General features: G+C 42.3%; 1 long non-coding RNA gene across 1 annotated transcript; it reads left to right on the plus strand.

The window, feature by feature from the left end:
- Positions 1 to 904: 904 nt before the first annotated feature.
- Positions 905 to 20,334, plus strand: LOC107758741 (uncharacterized). The gene is made up of 3 exons (XR_001642054.1): positions 905 to 968; positions 19,194 to 19,197; positions 20,324 to 20,334. It is a non-coding gene; the product is annotated as an uncharacterized LOC107758741 (long non-coding RNA).
- The last annotated feature ends 884 nt before the right edge of the window (positions 20,335 to 21,218 follow it).

Raw genomic sequence — 21,218 nt, forward strand, 5'->3', positions numbered from 1 at the left:
AAATTATGTGCTTGCTGCAGAATGACTGCTAAAGAATGGCTCTCGGTTCCTCCTGTTTCGTCTTAAAAGAACCTGCTTTAATACGAGTGTGAGAAACATAAAAATAAAATTAGTTTGATAGATATTTAAAAGAGGGATTTATATCTCACATCCACTCATTGGGTGAACAAAGAAGGTTGCGTACTTGGCAAGGAAAATTAATTTTACAGCAAAGACTTACATTAGCAGGTTGCTATATTGGAAACCTACAGTATATATAAAAATGACAGAGAATATGTGAGTGCATTGGTTTACAGAATGAGAAAAAAAAATACATGGTGAAAAAAGGCTTAAAGAAATAGTTCACCCAAAAATGACAAATTTTGGCCATCCAAAATGTAGATGAGTTTGTTTCTTCATCTTGTACAAGTGTGTGTCCGTGCGTGTGTGAGATGGTGTGTTGATTTTGCACTCTATGATATGTTTTAGAGTTTCACCCCTTCATTGCTGTGCAATTTTTTTCTGCATCGTGGGGGATTTGTAGATTGTGCACACAGAAATTTTCTGTATTTTCGATTTTTTTCCCCCCCATTTCCCATTCATTTCCTATGGTCAATCATTTTTGACCGAAGACCATGAGTGTGACTATTTTTTTACGACCACTTAGCTTTTTCGAATCGTACCCTTAATTATTTTTGTGTTCACATACCAAGTGCCATAAAAGTCATCAAGTTTCGTACCATTCTGGTTAAGCTACAATTTAAAAAAATTCCAAATGTAAAATTCTCCGGTCAGAAGTGACTGAAGACCGCACAAGTGTTAATCAGTTCACTGGAATTTTGGAGCTTTGTATATTTGTGACATTCAAATGTGCATGCATTTGGATCCACTCTCTTTGCTTTTTCCCTTTGCTAACCTCATGACAGTGAGCAAGTGATGTAATGCTAAATTTCTCCAAATCTGTTCCCAAGAAAAACAAACCCATCTACGTCATGGATGGCAATGGTGAGTAAATGTTCAGCAAATTTTTATTTTTTTGCTGAATTATTCCTTTAAAGGCAAATTTACTATCTGCTGCAACAGGAGGGCATTCGTGGTAGTGTAAAAATGAATGTCTTTAAGCACAAATATTGTTATTAGCTTGTTTCTTGGGAATCAATGACAGAATGAATCCACACACAGTAGTGCTATATACATTTATAGTAACATGCAGTAGCAAAAGGACAAATCAAAGCAGCAATAATCAATGCACAGTCATGACATGTAACAGTCCCTTTGAACAACATCAATCAGAACGACTGCACAGCCTTGTGAACAAGAGTATTGACTATTGCATTATTGAATCATTAGCACAACAAATCCCCAACTGAAAATATTTAGGTGGGTTTCCAGATTGACAAAGAGATTGTCACATATACATGATGCACACTGCAGAATCAGGGTGGCACCATATTTAATTTTTTTGACAACATACCAATTGTTCATCTTCAAAAGATTTTCAGTAGACAAAATCTCCATAAATCAGTTTTGAGAGTTGAGAAGATGACATCATCTAGTACCTTTATTCAGTACGTGCCATTGTAATGACTAAGTCTATCTCTCACAGCCTCGTTTTAATCAGCGTTCAATTCAATATGGAGTCTAACCAGACTAAGGTCTATGGATGGGATTGGGGGGTGGGAGGCTTTTACCACTTGGCTCAGGTTGGGGGATGGGGGGTCCTCATCTGTTTCTATCAATCAATACTTTGTCAAATGTATTATATTTTTGTTATAAAAATCATGTCCAAATTATACTCTGCAAGAGCGGGAAAATTCGGACCATGTGACTTATAAGATAACATGCTGATTTATGTGGAGCAGAAACATAGCAACACCCCGAGCTAAGACAATGTCTAATTGGTCAAGACACCATTTGGGATGTGTCCAACAGCCCGGTTTAAAAACTCTGGACACCATCAAATTATGCTTTTAGTCATTGCTTTTTGCTTTATGCTTTTAGCCATGCTTTTTGCCCGTGAATTCTTCGAGCGCCGTTCCAGCGTGCTATGGCTTGCATGCCAGCAGCTCCTCTAAAACCAAAGTTTTCATCAAACTTAACTCTTTTCTTTCTTTTACTTTAGTTTCTTTTCTTTTCCGTTGAGAGTTTTGTGTTCTGACTTAAGTTTTGCTGCAACGCCATGTCTCCGAGTTCACCTCGACTCTGTGACCACCTCAAAACTTCAACCAGCCTACAACTCCGCATCTTCAGCCAACGCCCAACCATTCGCTTCCCAAGACGTCACTTTCAATGACTACTGAACTTCCAGCCAATCAGCAACCTTGAGAAATCCCTTTCTGCAAGGAGGACAACAAGGGAGCCCCAAAAAACAAGCAGCACAAGTACCTCCAGATTCTAGCTGAACTGGTGCATTTAATATACATTTTAGCCTCATTGAGGAACTCAATGCGAGGGTTAATTAAATGATTGATGGTTGTTCAGGTCTATGCAATGGCACATATTGCTATAAACTTGGGATTTCACATTTTCACTCTCTCAAACTCATTCTTTCCTCACTTACTCTCTTTCTGCAACTTGTGTGAATGCATGTGTTCATGTGTTAGATTAGTTTATATGTCTTAGATTTATCCAATAAAGCCTTATTTATATTGAAAGGAGAGGTATCTTGTGTTTTGTGCTTGCAAGTTAATGTATTAAACTGCCGATCTTGTTACTGTGCTAATAAATAGTGTTTTCACTATACTTTGGATATTAATATACATTGCAGAATTGATGTTATACGATTCGTTCAATGAATCGCTGGCCGACTCAGTGATCAGCCGTAAAACAGTGATTCTGTCCAAATTCCCTATAAAATCATGAATGATTCCCTTTTAGCTAAATTGACCTGTTTCCCTTACAATGATTTGTGGTATCATACATGTCTGTATCACAAACATGTGAGTAGAGTTAAACACCAAAGTTTAACATAATATTAAAGGGTTAGTTCATCCAAAAATGAAAATTAGCCCAAGTTTTACTCGCCCTCAAGGAATCCTAGGTGTATATGAATTTCTTTTTTCAGACAAATCCAATCGGAGTTATATTAAAAATGGTCCTGGCTCTTCCAAGCTTTATAATGGCTATGGGTGGGTGTTTTTTTTTCAACAGTTCAAAAGTAGTCAAATAAAGCGCATCCATCCATAATAACGCATGCCTCACACGTCTCCGGCGGGTGAATAAACGCCTCCTGTAGTGAATTGATGCGTTTTTGTAAGAAAAATATACATATTTAAAATGTTATAAACACTTTTTTCTCACTTCTGCTGACTGTCATACGTGCAAGCTGTTCCGGCAGATGACGTAGGACGTAGGCGTCGCGCACGCGCCGGTGATTAGCGATGAATGAGGAAGCACGGAGGTGAGAGCAAAACAAAATGCCAGCCACGAATTAGAAGCACAAAATGACTAAAGGGTTAGTACACCCAAAAATGAAAATTAGCCCAAGTTTTACTCGCCCTCAAGGAATCCTAGGTGTATATGAATGTCTTTTTTCAGACAAATCCAATCGGAGTTATATTAAAAATGGTCCTGGCTCTTCCAAGCTTTATAATGGCTATGGGTGGGTGTTTTTTTTTCAACAGTTCAAAAGTAGTCAAATAAAGCGCATCCATCCATAATAACGCATGCCTCACACGTCTCCGGCGGGTGAATAAACGCCTCCTGTAGTGAATTGATGCGTTTTTGTAAGAAAAATATACATATTTAAAATGTTATAAACACTTTTTTCTCACTTCTGCTGACTGTCATACGTGCAAGCTGTTCCGGCAGATGACGTAGGACGTAGGCGTCGCGCACGCGCCGGTGATTAGCGATGAATGAGGAAGCACGGAGGTGAGAGCAAAACAAAATGCCAGCCACGAATTAGAAGCACAAAATGACGATTTGTAAAGAAAAATGTCGGAGGATTTCAATACAAGCCAAGAGGAGACTGGTTTTCCTTTGCTAAAGTAAGGAAACTTTGGTTCCTTTGCTCCTGTAAACAAACTCGCAACACTAGCAAAACTCACAGGCGTGTGCGCGACGCATACGTCCTACGTCATCCGCCCGGAACGGCTTGCATGTATGACAGTCAGTGGAAGTGAGAGAAAAGTGTTTATAACATTTTAAATACGGATATTTTTTTTTACAAAAATGCATCAATTCACTACAGGAGGCCTTCATTCACCCCCTGGAGCCGTGCGAGGCATGTTTTATTATGGATGGATGCCCTTAATTTGACTTATTTTGGACTGTTGAAAAAAAAAAAAAACCTGCTGCCATTATAAAGCTTGGAAGAGCAAGGACGATTTTTAATATAACTCCGATTGGATTTACCTGAAAGAAGAAAGTCATATACACCTAGGATGCCTTGAGGGTGAGTAAAACATGGGCTAATTTTCATTTTTGGGTGAACTAACCCTTTAAGATTTGTAGCTCAAACAGTAAACCATGGCGATAACAATGCCAAATCATGGGTCTGATTTCCAATCCATCCATTAACTGTTAAATGTATACCTTGAATGCAATAATTCTGGATAAAAGTGACCAACAAATGGATAAATTGTGAATTAAAAAAAGAGTAATACTTGAGGTTCAGGGTTCGATCAAATCTCTAACCCTGACCCTTAGCAAACACCTTTAACAATAATAAATAAAGACTGAAGAGGCATCTCAAGGCAGCAAGGTCTCCTCTCGCCCTTCTTGTTACGCTTCTAAAATAACCACAGATTTGGCAAGCATCCATTCATTTAATCAAGGAGGCACAAGGACAGGGCAAAGCGATTAGCTTCCTTTGTGATCAGATGGAGCAGGACTGACTGTCTGATAGAGGAAGGGGACTGCAGGTCAAGGTCTCTCAGGCTGATCATTCAAAGACATTGTAATGCTGAAAGTCTCATTGTGTAAGCAGATGGAAAAATCATCTCTCTTTACACCTCTCTCCCCTTCTGTCCTTCTCTTTCTGCCTTCCTGATCAGTGCAATGAGTAAAAACAGTATTTATTTGGTCCTTGAATTTGAAAAACTCATTATAATCAGTAGGTCAAACAGCGATTGGTGCCACAATCAAACCAATGAGTTGAAGTTGTAAAGATTCAGTAGCTTATGCATCATCATCATCACACATATACACATGGGTACTTGTCGTCTTACCATGGTCTCAGACCAAAGAATGGGTCTATGTGAGGTCTGATTCAGTTTAGAGGCTATTTGCTATGTAAAGGTTTGCAGTTATAGTCACAAACTTAAGGACATTACATGCAGAGTGGGTAAACAGAGCAATCTCTTGATATAGGTATAGAGAGCTGTTGGAAGGATAGGATATTTCCTCTGCAAATAGATGCCAGTTTGCATTAAGCTGACATTGCATATGTTATACAAGCATGGCAAGTCTGATTTATGCTATAAATTGAGCGGAAGGCCCAGAGCAGCATGTATCATCTACAAACTGAGGACTCACCAGTGGATTATTAGAGGACGGTGGATATCCTGCTAGTATGAGATGTGTTTTCATCACCTGAACCAAAATGATAACGTTTCTAATAGTCTAACAGTTATATGAATCACTAGCACTGCAAAATCATCAAACCGAAAGATGGCATGCTTTTCTTCCAAAATGATGATCTTTTTTATTAACAATTATCTTTAGAAAGTAATTAATAACAATTAACCTCATCTGCAAAACAGCATACTCAAGGTATGCATGTATGTACAATGTAAGATGTAGGTAAAAAATGCATCATGATTCTGAATCGAATCCAAGTTTAATTTTCTGCGCTGGCTGTGTGACAGTGCCTATGTGTATGCTACAGCCAGACTGCAGTGTTCACTTCAGTGAAGACAGCAATATTCATGTGTCATAGAATCCCTTTTGGGGGATGTGGCTGAGATGAGGATAGACCCCTGGAGGAGAATAGTGGCGTGGCAGGGGGTTGCTGGCTATGACGTATTGAGGAAGGGGGTACCCGTGTGGCTAGTGGAGAAGGTGGGCGTTGAGGGGCTGGTCTAGGACTGGGTTGCATTGGGAGCTGTGCTCAACATAAAATGCACATCTGTTCATGCAGAGGAGAAAAGAGTACCATCAATCTAAAGTGCATTATGGGTACCTTTTGGGAAAGGGTAACATAGTTGTTTGATATTTAGCGAGTAGTGTAGTTATACAGAGGACATTCAAAGTTCATGCACTGGAGAGATTTTGTAGGCATTATCAACTTACTGAAGGTTTTGGGTTTGGGTAAAGGTGTGTTACATGCAGGTCGGGGGGTGGGAGATTTGGATTTTTCTTTGGAACCCCAATCTTCTATTCTGAGACAGACGACACATACATTGAATGGACAGTCATCTATCCTGACAAGCCTGCTAAATAATTACTGAGGAGATATATGTTTGGAATGAACACAGTCAACAAAAATGTTAAGAAGATTATCTCTTTTGCAGTGAACAATAACTTTAACTTGTTAAATTAAATTTCCTTAATATCATATTGATTATACAACAAATTTGAACACATTTCCACTTATGATCAGAATATTAACACTATAAAGAGATAAAGACTCAAATGTAGTATCTGATATAGCATAATTATAATGGTATTTATTTATTAAAAATAATAATAATTAAGTATTTAGGTACATACTGTAGTGATGTGACACCACCGTATTCTGCATTTGTGCTCTACAATTATCCCATCCAAGTGCACACACAAAGCAGTGAGTAGTGAACACACACACACGGAGTATTGAGCAGCCATTTTTATGCTGCGCCACCCAGCAATTAGGGGTTCGCTCAAGGACACCTCAGTCGTGGGTAATGACAGTGGAAGAGAGCACTATTTCCTGCTGGGACTGAGACTCAAACCCACGACCTTCAGGTTACAAGTCCAAATCTCTAACCATTAGGCCACAACTGCCCATTATATAATGTAAAGTCTGTCATTCATAATGAAAGCCATTATAAAATGGCTATTAATTTTTGTTTTAACCACAAGAAAAAAGAACCTAATATTTTTTTTATAATAAATATTAAATAATAAAAGGTTCAAGAAAAACTGCATAAATGTATTTCAATGTTTAAATGTCTTTTAGTTAAGAAATTTTCCTGTATCACTAACATTTGTGTTTTGTCTGTTGTTGAGCGATTGTTTTGGTAGATCTTTGACGTTTTGTGCATTGTTCTGTCTTTGGTCCTAATTGTTTTACACGAGAATGTGTCAGTGTTACCCATGACTGTGTTGGGGATAAAACCTTAGAAGGTGGACTGCGGGCCGTTCATCTCTTCCTCTTCAACCCAAGCAAATATTTTCCAAACATCCAAAAAAACTACAGAGCCTCGCTCATATTGATCCCGGACGAGCCCCCATTATGTTACAACCACCTGGCTCTAGGTGAGGCAACATTACCAAAAGGAGGCCACACATAGCAATAAAGTTAACATAAACATTTAATTAGAAATGAATCAAATAATAACACAAAAAAAAGTAAAGGTATAAAGAAAAAAAAAAGACAAGCCAGGGCTGAAGAGGAAAAGATGAACGGCCTGCAGTCCTAAGGTTTTATCCCAAACTCAATCATAGGTAACATGCCACACCTGTTCCAGACGCACGCTCTGGAGGTGACCAGACCATGGAACAACTCCACCTAGTGGACAAATACAGGAACACCTTGGGCCGTAACAGAAGTTGTACTTTAGATGAGACAACTTTCACTGTTCAATGTCCAGTAAATACTGTAGCACATGTTGTACACCCTCAAACTCATAACTGTCAGATTGATTTGTAGCGAAGTACTTCTTACAAGTACTTTTCCAGAACTGAGAGACGACTGTCTAGGGAAGGCAGTGAAAGTCTTTTGTCAGAAGACTGAGAAACTGCTATAGTATATAAAATAATGCCATTCCCAATACTGTAATGTGATTTGGCAGAGGATGTTGAATTTATTTTTTCTGTACAGTAACTGACAGTATCCTGTACTGTGTTCATATTCAATTCTTGGGTGTTTGAACTTTTCTAGTGCTTTTTATTTACTGAAGATCTCTTTACAGTAGTGTAATGATTGTTCATTGTTCTATTTTATTATGTTGTATACTGTAATAGACTTTGACTTGTAAAATGATTCAGTTTTTTTTGTTGTTGTTGTTAGTTTTTTTTTTTTGCAACAGTGTTATGAATTGATCTCACTAGTGTTCTCTAGGCAAGTAAGCAGTCAGGTTTGTGTGTCATCTGTGGCCAAAATTTGACAGAGAATATGTTTTTGACTAAAATATTAGATTTTGACCAGGAAGATTGACATTTGTACAAGTTGATGTCTGGTTTTGAGATTTATAGTTGTTAGAAAATGGTAAATTGTTCCCTATCGATACTTCACTCGTACTGCGTCTGCTAAGACGCGTTGGGAAAACTAATTTTTCTCCGAATACTGAAGCCTTTTCAATAACCCAGTGTAACTGCACGGCCATTGGTTCGAACCAATGGCTCGGCAGCGGATCAAGACCCCTCTCTGCTCGGCTGACTTCGCCGCTCTTCAGCTGCCTTCGGTGTCTGCAGCAGCATGGTCTCCTTCCCCTTGCCACTATCCGGCGACTATAAAGACCAAATTTCTTTAGCAAATTTCTGGCGTTGTTGCAAGGGCTCCCCTGCACACCGCTGACGGTCACAGCGAGTGCGTTTCATGCTTGGTTTCGTTCGGTGGGACCGAGTGTGACGCCATGGATGACAGTATGTAAAAATAAAACACAAACATTTTCAAAAAGAGAGCAAATTTCCTCTTCTGCTTATCACGAGCATTGGGTCCCCGCATGGCGGCCTGTCGCTCGGACTAACCCAACCCCTTGCCACGCGGGCCGAGGCCTGGCAGGCCATCCCCGGGGTGTCAAAGTGGGTTCTGCGGATAATAGAACAAGGTTATTCACTTCAATTCGCTCGAAGACCCCCGCGATTCTGAGGCGTGGTCTCCACCTTGGTTCAGAGCGAGGATGCACACGTCCTACGCACCAAGGTGATGAATTTGCTGGCAAAAGGAGCCATAGAAATGGTTCCCCCAGCTCAGAGCGAGTCAGGCTTCTACAGCCGATATTTCCTCATCCCCAAAAAGGATGGCGGCCTAAGGCCCATCCTCGATCTCAGACACCTGAACCGCGCCCTCATGAGACGGCCATTCAGGATGATTACATTGTAGCAGATCCTCTCGCAAGTGTGCCCAGGGGACTGGTTCTTTTCGCTGGATCTGAAAGATGCCTACTTTCACATCCAGATAGCCAGCTCCCCGCACTTTTACGAAGTGCATGGATGCGGCTCTTTCCCCACTGAGACAGATGGGAATCCGCATCCTGAATTATCTCGACGACTGGCTCATCCTGGCCCAGTCAGAGAACAAGCTATTATCCCACAGATCCTTACTCCTCAGCCACTTGGAGTGCCTGGGACTCAGGGTCAACTTTGCCAAGAGCGTGCTGTCCCCCAGCCAACGGATTTCGTTCTTGGGAACAGTTCTCGACTCAGCCCAAATGAGGGCGGTAGTCGCGCCAGATTGTGCACTGGCTATTCGGCAGCTCGCAGCCTCATTCGAAATTGGAGCCCTTCGCCCTCTCAAGGCGTTTCAGAAGATGTTGGGCCTCATGGCCTCGGCGTCTCCAGTACTTCAGCTGGGCCTGCTTCGCATGCGGCCCCTTCAGTACTGGATGAAACCACGAGTTCCGTCCTTGACGCATGCGTGTCAAGGTGAGGCGGGCCTGAGTAGCAGCTCTGGCCCCTTGGAAAGACTCTCAGTAGATGGATCGTGGCGTGCCCCTGGGTATGGTCTGCAGAAGGAAGGTAGTCTCCACAGACGCTTCCAACACGGGTTGGGGATCTCTGTGCGAAGGCAAACCAGCTTTCGGCCATTGGTCGAAAGAGGAGAGTCGGCTTCACATCAACTGCCTGGCCCAATTTACTTTTTGAAGGACAGGGATGCGTTGGCCCACGACTGCGACATATTTCCTGCGACATATCTCTGATATTGTCCTTCCTGCAGGAGCTGTTGGATAAGGGACGGAAATGCTGGCAGTATGTTTGGGCCTTCGCACCTTTCTGCCTGACCAAAGAGGACACCACGTGCTAGTCCGCTCAGACAGCATGACAGTGGTGTCATATATAAATCGCTAGGGCGGACTCTCCTCGAAGCGCCTCTTCATTCTGGTAGAGCGCCTCCTGGAATGGGCCCAGCTAAACTTACATTCGCTAAGAGCAGCACATGTGCCGGGCAGGTTGAACCAGGGAGCGGAAATGCTATCCCGGAGCAACGTCCCCTCAGAAGAGTGGATGCTCCACCTACATACGGTTTAAAGAATCTGGGAGATCTTCGGCAAGGCAGAGGTCGACCTCTTTGCCTCAGAAAACAACTCTCACTGCCCAATTTACTTTTCGAAGGACAAGGATGCGTTGGCACACTTCTGGCCCAACCTCCTCCTTTACGCTTTTCCGGTCTAGTGGAGTTTCCATTGCAGAAATTTGTGCGGCGGCTGGGCCTCGCCGTCCACATTTACCAGGTTTTATAATCTGGAAGGCCCGGCGTTTGCCTTCTCTGTACGCTCTTGGCCCCCACTGGGTTCCGAGGCTGTATGATTTTTCTGGGAACGATTACTACGTTCCCCTTCCACGCTCAAGGTCTATGTAGCAACCATAGCAGCCTAACACGCTCCTATAGCTGGCCAGTCGGTGGGCAGGAACAACCTAGTTGTTCGCTTTTTGAAAGGGTCTAGGAGACTCAACCCGATTGGTCGTTCCTCTAACATAGCACGGCGGGATTGTACTGGTTCCCCAAAGTGTCTTAGCAGACGCAGTACGAGTGAAGTATCGATAGGGAACGTACTCGGTTCCCTGAGATACGGGAACGAGTACTGCGTTGCTGGCCATGCTATGTAGCTGCACGACTCGGTCGTCGCTTCAGTCTAAGTAACCTGAGAATCCTATGGCGAACTGCACGCTTCTATAGCCAGATGCCCCGCCCAAATTGGCGGGCTCTGGCGGGCTTTGTCGCCATAGGCTTGTGCAGCTCTGCTGCCAAGCAATTGGTTCGTTTTTGATACACTGCACGAACCAATGGCCGTGCAGTTACACTGCGTTATTGAAAAGGCTTCAGTATTCGGAGAAAAAGGAGTTTTCCCAAAGCGTCTTAGCAGACGCAGTACTCGTTCCTGTATCTCAGGGAAACGAGGTTACGTTAGGAACCGAGTACGTTTCATGAACTGTGTGTTAGCAATCGAGAAAAACTGTAATATATATACATAATAAATATATAATAAACAATAACAAACAATTATAATAAACAATATATATATATATATATATATATATATAAACAATAAATCATTAATAATTAATACATTTAGATAATGGCAATCCCAATAATGAACTCATATGAAGGAAGACACTGTTTCCTAATTAACTGCTCAACTGTTAAATCAATCACAATTCAAATCACAATGATTAATTCGCTGCAACTGAGAGATAAATCAGTTAATTAACCCCGGTAGAATTAGAGGCAATTAATTTTTGCTCTAATTAGTAATTGCTCTAATTCGAAGTCAGCTCTGCAGATTACCATGTAAAACGGCAGACTTTCAGAGACAGTCTATTTGATCTTGATGACAATGATGATGGAGTAGACCAGTCCCGGCGCCAGAACATTTTAACAGGGGGGGTTATCCCTTCTGCCCGGGGGGGCACATAGCGTGAGTGTCAGTGGGCGTTTGGTATCGATATAATTTAGTTTAGCCTATAAAAAAAAGTGATTAGTATTACTAATCATCGTCACTATTCGCAAAGAAGAAAAATGTATTATGATTTTGCACTGGCCATCAGAACTGGTTCAAACTTTACGCAAACATTTTTTAAAAAGTCACGATTAAAATAAGATGACGTTATAAACAAATTACGCATTCTATAATAAATAAAATAACACCAACCTGCTAGAACAGCTGGAGTCTGCGGCGCTTACTCTCGTTGAACCTTCTCAGTAGAGTATCTTTCCATTCATCCCGAAATTTTCTTGTCAAGTCTCTTTCAAATGCCAGTTGCACTAAATGGGCCTTTCGCTGATGTAGCATGCTCTTTCGTTTGTCCGTGAACACATTTTTCAGAGTAGAAAATGAGTTTTCGCATGTAGCTGTAGAAGCTAAGCCCCCCCAAGCCCCCCCTTGACGCCGGGCCTGGAGTAGACATTAATATGCACAATATCATCAACAACCTGACACAAACACAGCAAATCAGGACCACATTAATATTACTTTAAAAGTATTAATTTATTACTAAAAAAAATAGCAATAACAATTTAACCGCAATAACAATTTTTCACATTTCAAAGTTAGCACAGTTTGTGCTAGAAAGACCTGGGTTGCATTTGGATGCCATATGGGATAAATTCTTTGATTTTAACAGCAGGACATTAATAATGGAGATTACAGGAGAGGACAAGAACAGTGTGTTTGGAATCAGAGGATGGGCAGAATTTAAGAAGGTATATTGTGCCCCTTAGTTTAGACAAGATGCACTGATCATGACAGTTTACCATGTTTTATTTATTTTTATTTATTTTTTTGTGCAGCACAAGTAAAATACAAACATGAATTTTAAAGTTTAAATTTTCCATTGTCAGTATTTAATATAAGGCAAGGGAGTGGACTAAGACTTCAATTTTAGGGGTGCTCAGCCACCAATGAGGGTATGACTACAAAAATATTCAATATATTGTTTGTATAGTTACCATTAAAACATTTCTTTTTGGGGTCCTATTTAAAAAAAGGAGGATTTTGCCACTTCTGTAATTCAAAGTGACATAAAAAAACACAGATCCCTTTACTCTAAAGCTATAAATGTCAGTTGTGTATCAATAAGCTGCTGGGTCATTTTAGTACAAATAACTCCACATGATATTATGATACATTCATGATTTGTCATAACTTTTAAAAAATCGTGTCAAATCAGCTTAGATTCACAAATGTTGTTCAGACGAGTTTCTGCTGAATAATCTAATCTCTTTCTATGCATCAACTCAAATTTTTTGTTTAAATGTACTCAAAATTTTAAGGCAAGCAGGTTAGGTTACATAATTTAAGTTAAAACAACAAACCATTTTTACATTGTGATTGTGTTTTTAATCATTTCTGTGCCTGATTTTAATCTAATGCTACATCCACAACAATGTTTTAATAAAGAAAAAAAAATTTCAAATAAAAATAACATTTTCTAATGTATGTCTTCATGTTCCATTTTCACTGTAGGAAAACAACTGTATTGTGATAAAAGGTGGACTTAGCAAAAAAAACTTTACAGTGAATGGGAAACCGTTTTGTATTGCTCCCGCATCACATTGTTCCTCCCTTGTTCCATGTAGTTACAGTGAAAATACAACAGTTGCAGTCTGTAAATTAAAGTGGTGCTTGTTACCTCGTTGTTCCATGTAGCTACAGGGTAAACACAACATTTGCTGGCTGTAATTTAGTGGTGCTTGTTCCCCCATTATTCCATGTAGTTACAGGGTAAATACAACAGTTGCGGGCTGTAAATTAAAGTGGTGCTTGTTACCTCCTTGTTCCATGTAGTTACACTGTAAATACAACATTTGTGGGCTGTAATTTAAAGCGGTGCTTATTCCCCCCTTATTCTATGTAGTTACAGGGTAAGTGGCTACAACAAATGGTTGAGCTTAGCAGTGCTTCCCTCACTCTAGAGCAGTGGTCTTCACTATTTTTTTAATGGGAGCCGCACTGATAGGGCAAAGTCAATCGGAGAGCCACTTTCACCACAAAGTATCAAAAGTTACATTCAGTCATAAATAGCATGTCTTTTTATCAATCTTTCATCCCTGATATGCAGTGCAATACAAAAGGGGCTATCATTCTTTATCATTTACCAGTCAAATTTGTAACTGAGACAAGATGATTTAAAAAAAAGAGCAGGATTACCTTAATGCTGGAAAGACCTTAAGTTATTTTATTTTTTATACTAGCCCATCATGTATCTAACCATCCAAGTGCACATTCGGCGTTAAGAGCTGTTAAGATTAAAACTGGCAACTCCGATGGACGTAGGACAAAGCAAGTGTTAATATCTTTTCTAGTCTATATTTCCATCTTGTAATGCCGCTGTTTTAGTTTTTTTTTTAAATATTAATTATTTGTAATAGAGCAGAGACTGCCTGACCGTGTCTACACCGGAAGCGACAGTTGTCGTGCCGCGCCCCGCTGCGCTAAAAGTCTGTCTACACTTGACGCGACAAAGCAACAGTTGCAAATCATCTGAACGTAGTGACAGTTCGTCATAAATAGAACGAGGCTTCAGTTTACTGATGGGGATCGTGTCGCATCGCGCAGCATCCAGTGTAGACAACATCACTGGGTTCTATTGTCTTTTGTCTGATCACGCCACTCGTGTCCGGTGTAGACATGGTGTGAGTTTTTTTAATGGGTTATGTTATAGCCCTGCTTGTTTTTAATGTTTTTATGAAATATCTGTATTCACTGCATGATCATATCATTGTATTATTTACTGCCATGCGAGCCACAAACTAAAGCTTGGCGAGCCGCATGAGGCTCGCGAGCTGCACTATGAGTAACACTGCTCTAGAGGGTCGCCTATGAGCATGCTGCTCCCAAGGTGAGTGTTTGAGTTTCCCTCTGATTTTTGAAAGTTGAGTACTCCACTCCCTTGAGCTTCATGAGGCACCCATACCAGGTTAATTGAGCCTTTTCCTCTAGCCTCCCTGACGGCTGCCTCAGTGTTTGAGCCTGGCAATGCACCCATCATTACAGGGTCACTTATGAGCATGCTGATCCCCGGAGCTCCCATTATGTGACTGCCTTTATGGTTGAGTTTGCGGTGCTCCCCTCAATTGAAGGGTCTCCTATAGGGCTGGGTATCGAGTTCGATACTTTTTAGGCACCGACTGAATTGTCTCTATACCATCCAGTATCGAAAAACGTCTCGTCGTTCGGTACCAAATTTCGATACCTAAGGGGTTAATCTTATCAGCGTCAGTGAGCCAATAAGCCTGCAGCACTAGCCGGTGTGTTCGACTAGAAGTGGAGCGGCGCAGATTCATCAGTGTTTGACATCAGCAAGAGCGATTCGAAAGCACACGGAGGAGTCTGCTCTCTATAGCTCTCATGGTACTGTAATACACCGATCGGTCTGCACAGTCGGTCCGCGCCAAGTCGAACACACCTACTAGTTCACACTGGCTACACTCAGAGATGTGGCAGACAGTGCTGGAAGCTGCTAATTCTCATCAGTAAATCAGTGGAAAATGAATGGAAATGATGATTCTGTCTGAGCTATGCGTTTTAAAACGAACACGCACTAGTGTAAATGTAGCCTAACAGATGTGTAAACTGAAGACTATTTGAGCTGTATTAAAACTATGTGCACTGATTTGTGTTGGTTACATTTTGTTCCTTTGTGCAGTGGCTCAGGAGATGAGTCTTTGAGTCTGTATAAACATCAACAAGCTGAAAAACAAAACCAACCATTTCATAAAAGTGGTATCGAAAAAAGTATCATTCAGGAACCGGTATTGAAGTCAAGAACCGGTATCGAAGCCGAACGATATCGGTATCGGTATCAAAAACTTTTGAACGATACCCAGCCCTAGTCTCCTATGAGTACGCCACTTCTGGTGCCCCATCATGCGCATCTCCAAGCATATGAGTTCTCCTCTCACTCTGAGAGTTGAGTACTCTGCTCCCTTGAGCCTGTGAAGCAGTCATACCAGGTTGCTATTCCTTCATTTAGGCCCCCTGTTGGACTGTTAGCAATAGTGCCCCTCCGTGGCTTGATGGGTCATCTTGAGCATGTTGCTCTCAGGAGCTGTTATGCACAAGGGTCAAGTATGTGAGTCTTTTTCTTAATCCAGGAGTAGAGGTCCTAGGTGCAAAGAAGCTCCATAAGACAGGCATACAGGTCACTAGGCCTCTTTATGGCCTCCACAATGGCACTGAGTGCTTTCTAAAATCCATATCTATGGTAAGGCCTGTCAAAATTTTACGGTGAGGGTTTCTTGCTGCCAGCATCATACCCTTTCTCAGAGATGTTCAGGTCCTGGTTCTCGCCTTGGGCCCCACTCTTCATATGTATCTTTAGTGATACCATTAAAATCTCCCATCTGACTGCGGGGGTATTTGCTACCAGCTCGAGGAATCTGGTGAGAGAGATTCTACGAGGAGTCCCCCTGGGAGAATTAGGGGTAGATGTATTAGTCCCCCTATTTGACAGGCCAGGGTCTGGTAATATGGTGAAACCTAGACGGTTGGCCATATCCCCTTAAAGGAATCACTTTGCTATTTGATTCCAAGCCTTTGAGCTCTGCCCTGGGACCGGGTTCTCTTTGCCCAGCCCTTAACAGGTAAGTTATTTTGGGTGTGTAGCTCAGGCCTTTGACCGAAGGGGCTAGTGTCACTGACAGCCGCTGATGCATCCAAGGGATGACTCCCATGGCTATGGTAGAGTTGGTACTTAGTGCTCGCCTTGGTGCTTGGCATGCACGCCCCTGAGTCTTCTGTGGAATAAGTACACCCCTATGTTTACTAACTGGTCGACATTGGGAGAAATTACCTCTTCTGTAGCGTTTCTTATAATTGTCTATCAGTCTCTTACATTGACTAGGAGGCATTCTTGCCCCTTCCTCCATGGAGAATTCCTTTGTGTGATACTGGAGGGCTTCCCTTCCGAGCAAACTTCGAACTGCGTCCTCTAGGGTCGCTATGGGGAACGCCTTCAGTGTGATCAGTGTCTGAAGTATATATCTAAAAACGACAATGACATTGGCCGGCGACAGCCTATGACGTCATTACCCTGCGCAATACAGTATAAAAGGGTGCCGGGATTACACGTCATTCTCTTCTTCGTCTTCACTGACCGTTTGTTTATGTTAGTGTTCAGCTAAACACGACTAGGAGTGCATGTTCTCTCGCCAGAGGCTTTGCTCTGATACCTGCAGTTTTACACGGCTCGCATGCTGTGTGTGTGTGTGTGGTGAAGAGCAAGCGCGTTCAGCTCTTGAGGGAGTTGGATGCATTCTGCATTCGTTGCTTATTTCTTGTGAGGGATAAGCATGAATTGTATGCGCTCGTCTCACGAGGAGACGGCTTGTGCTCATCGTGATGCATTCGCGGGACTACTGAGGGGGAGGTGAGTACTTCACCATTTACCCGAGTTGGTAGATAGCGTTTGCATGTGTGCATTCGCCTCTCGCGGGAATAGTGACGCATTCGCGGCAGCGGTTTCCATTCTCGCTTGATTTCTGAGGTAATCTAGCGTTTGGGCGGGAGCTGAATGCATGCTGCGCGTTGTGGTCGCGGTGAGAACATGGAAAGGACCATTCCTTTTGTTTATAGGAAATGTATAGTGTGGATCTGTCTGCAGTTGTTGGACTATATATCATGTCCTTCTCAGATAACCACATTATACTGCACTCCAGCTTGAATTTAACCCCTCCTGCCCCACGTATGCGTGAGAATGGTTATGAAAAGATGCCCCTTGTTGAAGAGACGCTGGCCTGCTATCTCTCTATGGGGGAGATATCTTCTCTTAAGGCTCCCTCCCTGCCGTCCAAACCCCTTCAGGATACGTCTCATTTGAATAGCAGGGCATACGCGGCAGCAGGTCAGGCTGCAGCCTCGTTGCACACCATGGCGGTGCTTCAGGCTTATCAGGCTGATCTGCTGAAAGTGGATAAAGGCAATCTCCTGATGAGGTGGCTGAGTTGCGTCGTACCACGGATCTTGCTCTCCGTGCCACTAAGCATGGTGGTTACGGAGAGACATCTGTGGGTGAGTGAGGTGGTTATCCGGTCGAAAGAGAAGGGCTTTCTTCTTGATGCGCCGGTTTCCCCTTCTGAGCTTTTCGGCACTTCCGTTGAGACGGTTATTGTGAAGTTTAAGGAGGCCAAGACGCCCTCGGCTGCCTTTAAATCCTTCATTCCATGAAGGTCCAGGCTTCGGACTTAGCCTCCAGCCTATATCCATGAGCCTGAGGCATGTGCGGAAGCCATGGTTGGTGAGTATGATCCATGTTCATCTACTCTACTGCTAGTTCTTGTGTATTCGATGCTAGCCTTTCTCTGCAGCGCTACTCAGACCTGTTCTGTTTTCTGACTTTTAAGTTTGACCCACCTGCTAAGTCAGGACCTCCTGCTGTTGACCGATTACAGTGATGGTTTCACTCATCGGTTCTGGATCCAGGCTGGTGATAGCCCTCATCTTTGGCTTGGACACGCAGCCTGGGTTTCTGAGGAAGCCTCCCAGCATCAGGTCCCCAGTATAATGCTGCAACCTCAGGACCTGCGGGTCCTTGTCGTGGGCTAGTACTCTTCTGAGTACATGCTTCGTGACATGCTCCCTATCCTCTGGGCGGTCTTCCGAGATTTGAGTCGTTCCTTAACCTTCATGCACGTTCTCTGAGCTAGAGCTCCTCTTGCTGAGGCGTTGAGGATCTCAACACTCCATAGACGGTTGGGCCCGTGGGTCCTTACTCTCACACTGCCCTTATGGTTGAACCAGTAATCACCCCTCTGCGGAGTGGGCTGGAGTGCACTGCGTTCCCTGAGGTAAGAGGGATTTGTGTTTCTGTGGAAACCCCTCTTTCGTGCTTTCTGCTCTGAGGAGCAGTAAGCTCTATACGCATGAATGGTTATTGGGTCCCGCTATTTCTTCAGATTCTATTGGGTCTGGTTATACGGGACCCACGCTCTCTATCGAGAGCATGAGAGCGTGTCCAGCTGCTCCAGTGGAATGTCTCTTATTGGGCCCTGCTGGGTTACCCCTTCTAATCTAGCACCCACTTCTGGTCGAGCTGAGGTTAGCTATGAGTCGCTCCCAGTATGTGCTGTAAGGGCCCGCCTCAGCTTGAGAGCCGAGAACGCTGCTCCCGAAGAACCCCATTTGCAACGAACGTTTTAGGTTCACTTTTAATGAACGCTATGCTATCACTAAATCCATGCTATGGTAAGTGCACACGCTAAGCTCTGTGCACTTTCTAAAATCCACATTGTGGTAAGTGTGCACGCTAAGCATTCTGTGCACTTTCTAAAATCCTGTATGGTAAGGGTTTCGCACTGTCAGCCTCGATCCCTTTCTCTGAGTTGGCTTAGGCCCGGGTTCTTGCCTTGGGCTCCACTCAACTAATGTATCTCTGTTGATACATTTCTGAGCAGGGTGTTGCTACCTAAGATCTGTCGAGTCAGTTCTTTGAGCAGGTTTATTCAGAACTGGTGGTACCCTCCCCTGGGTGACAGGCCAGGGTCTGGTGTGGTTTTTTAGACACCTGGCCGTATCCCCTTAAAGGAATCTCTTTCTTCTGATTCCAAGCCTTGAGCTCTGCCCTAGGCTTGGGCTTCCTAGCCCAGCCCTTAACAGGTAAGTTATTTTATTGTATGCAGCTCAGGCCCTTGGCCGAAAGGGGATAATGTCACTGACAGCCATCAAGATGTCCTTTGGGGCAACTCCCATGGCTATGGTAGAGTTGGTAATTAGTGCTTGCCGTGGTTTTCTGGCATGCACTCCCTTCAGCATGGTGGTGTGGGTATACCATTCCCCATTGTGACCCTAGAAGAGGCAGTTCGAAGTTCCCTCGGAAAGGAACGTCTCAGGTTACGTATGTAACCATGGTTCCCTGAGAAGGGAACGAGACACTGCGTCCTCTAGTTTCCTTGCCATGCTTCGGACGCAAGCTTCAGACGAAGAAGCGGATGACCTGTTATCTCGGCGCCCTTTTATACTGTATCGTGCAGGGTAATGACGTCATAGGCTGTCGCCGGCCAATGTCATTGTCTTTTTTAGATATATGCTTCAGACACCGGTCACGCTGAAGGCGTTCCCCATAGCGACCCTAGAGGACGCAGTGTCTCGTTCCCTTCTCAGGGGACCATGGTTACATATGTAACCTGAGACGTTTTATAGGTATACTAAGCTTTGAAATTTTTCAGACTAAGAACAGTATTGCTTGGTAAGAAAGTGGGTAAATTTTATTTATATAGCACATTTAAAGTGCTCAACAGAGAAAAACCCTAGTCCAACAGAATAAAAAAATGAGATAAACATAAACATAAAATATAAAATAATAAAAACAATAGGACAACTTAAAGTGTCTGGGAATAAAGATATGCTTTCAGCCTATTTTTTAAAATGGTAATGGAAAAAATTTTCAATTGAATCCTAAAATGGACCAGGAACCAATGCTACTGATGTGGGTAACAGGGTCATATTCCTTTGCACTGGTCAACAGGCTTGCAGCAGCATTCTGAAGCATCTGGATGTGAACAAGGGATGAATGAGGAAGACCCAAATACAATGAGTTACAGTAGTCTAAACATGATGTAATAAAAGTGTGAATAAACTTCTCCAAATCTTTAAAAGACAAAAATGGTTTATGTTTGGAAATAATTTGTAATTGATAAAAACTATTTTTAACAAAATAATTGATTTGCTTGGTTAAGCAAAATTCTGAATCCAAGATGACACCAAGTTTCTTACCTGTGAAAAAATTACAGGAAAATGAATACAAAACTCCCTAATAAGATTACCTTTCAATTTTGGGGGACCGAAGATAATTTCAATTTTGTCTTCATCAAGTTGGAGAAAGTTATTTGACAACCATTTCTTAATGTTCTTGAGGAAAATGTTGAAGGTCAAGACAAAGGTTGAATGGAGATTCTAGGCAAATAACGACAAATTTTATTAAATTTATTATTACATTTTTATTAATAAATTAATACATACTTTTATTATTAAAATTTTAACGGCAAATAAATCGGAGTATCATCAGCATAAAAATGAAAAGAAACATTGTGCCAACTAATAACATTTCCAAAAGGTAATATAAATAAGTTAAAAAAGAAGCGGACCCAAAATGGAGCCCTGAGGTACTCCATTAATAATAGGCACTGAGGATAAGACAAACTTATCCAACAGAAAAGGACCTTTAAGATATGAACTAAACCACCTCAAGGCAGTGCCCTTGATACCAATCAAATGTTCTAAACGCCAAAGAAGAATATTATGATCAACGGTATCAAAGGCAGTGTTAAGGTCTTGCAACACCAATACAGCAGTTTTACCAGAATCAACTGCAAGTAAAATATCCTTGGAGACTTTCAGCAACACATACTCAGTGCTATGATTAGCAGTGAAACCTGAATGGAATGGTTCAAATGGTACAGCATGAATGCACGTTTTGTGTGATTATTGGGACATGGC

The sequence above is a fragment of the Sinocyclocheilus rhinocerous genome, unplaced genomic scaffold (genome assembly GCF_001515625.1).
Source record: "Sinocyclocheilus rhinocerous isolate Xijiao unplaced genomic scaffold, SAMN03320098_v1.1 scaffold954, whole genome shotgun sequence".
Taxonomy (NCBI): domain Eukaryota; kingdom Metazoa; phylum Chordata; class Actinopteri; order Cypriniformes; family Cyprinidae; genus Sinocyclocheilus; species Sinocyclocheilus rhinocerous.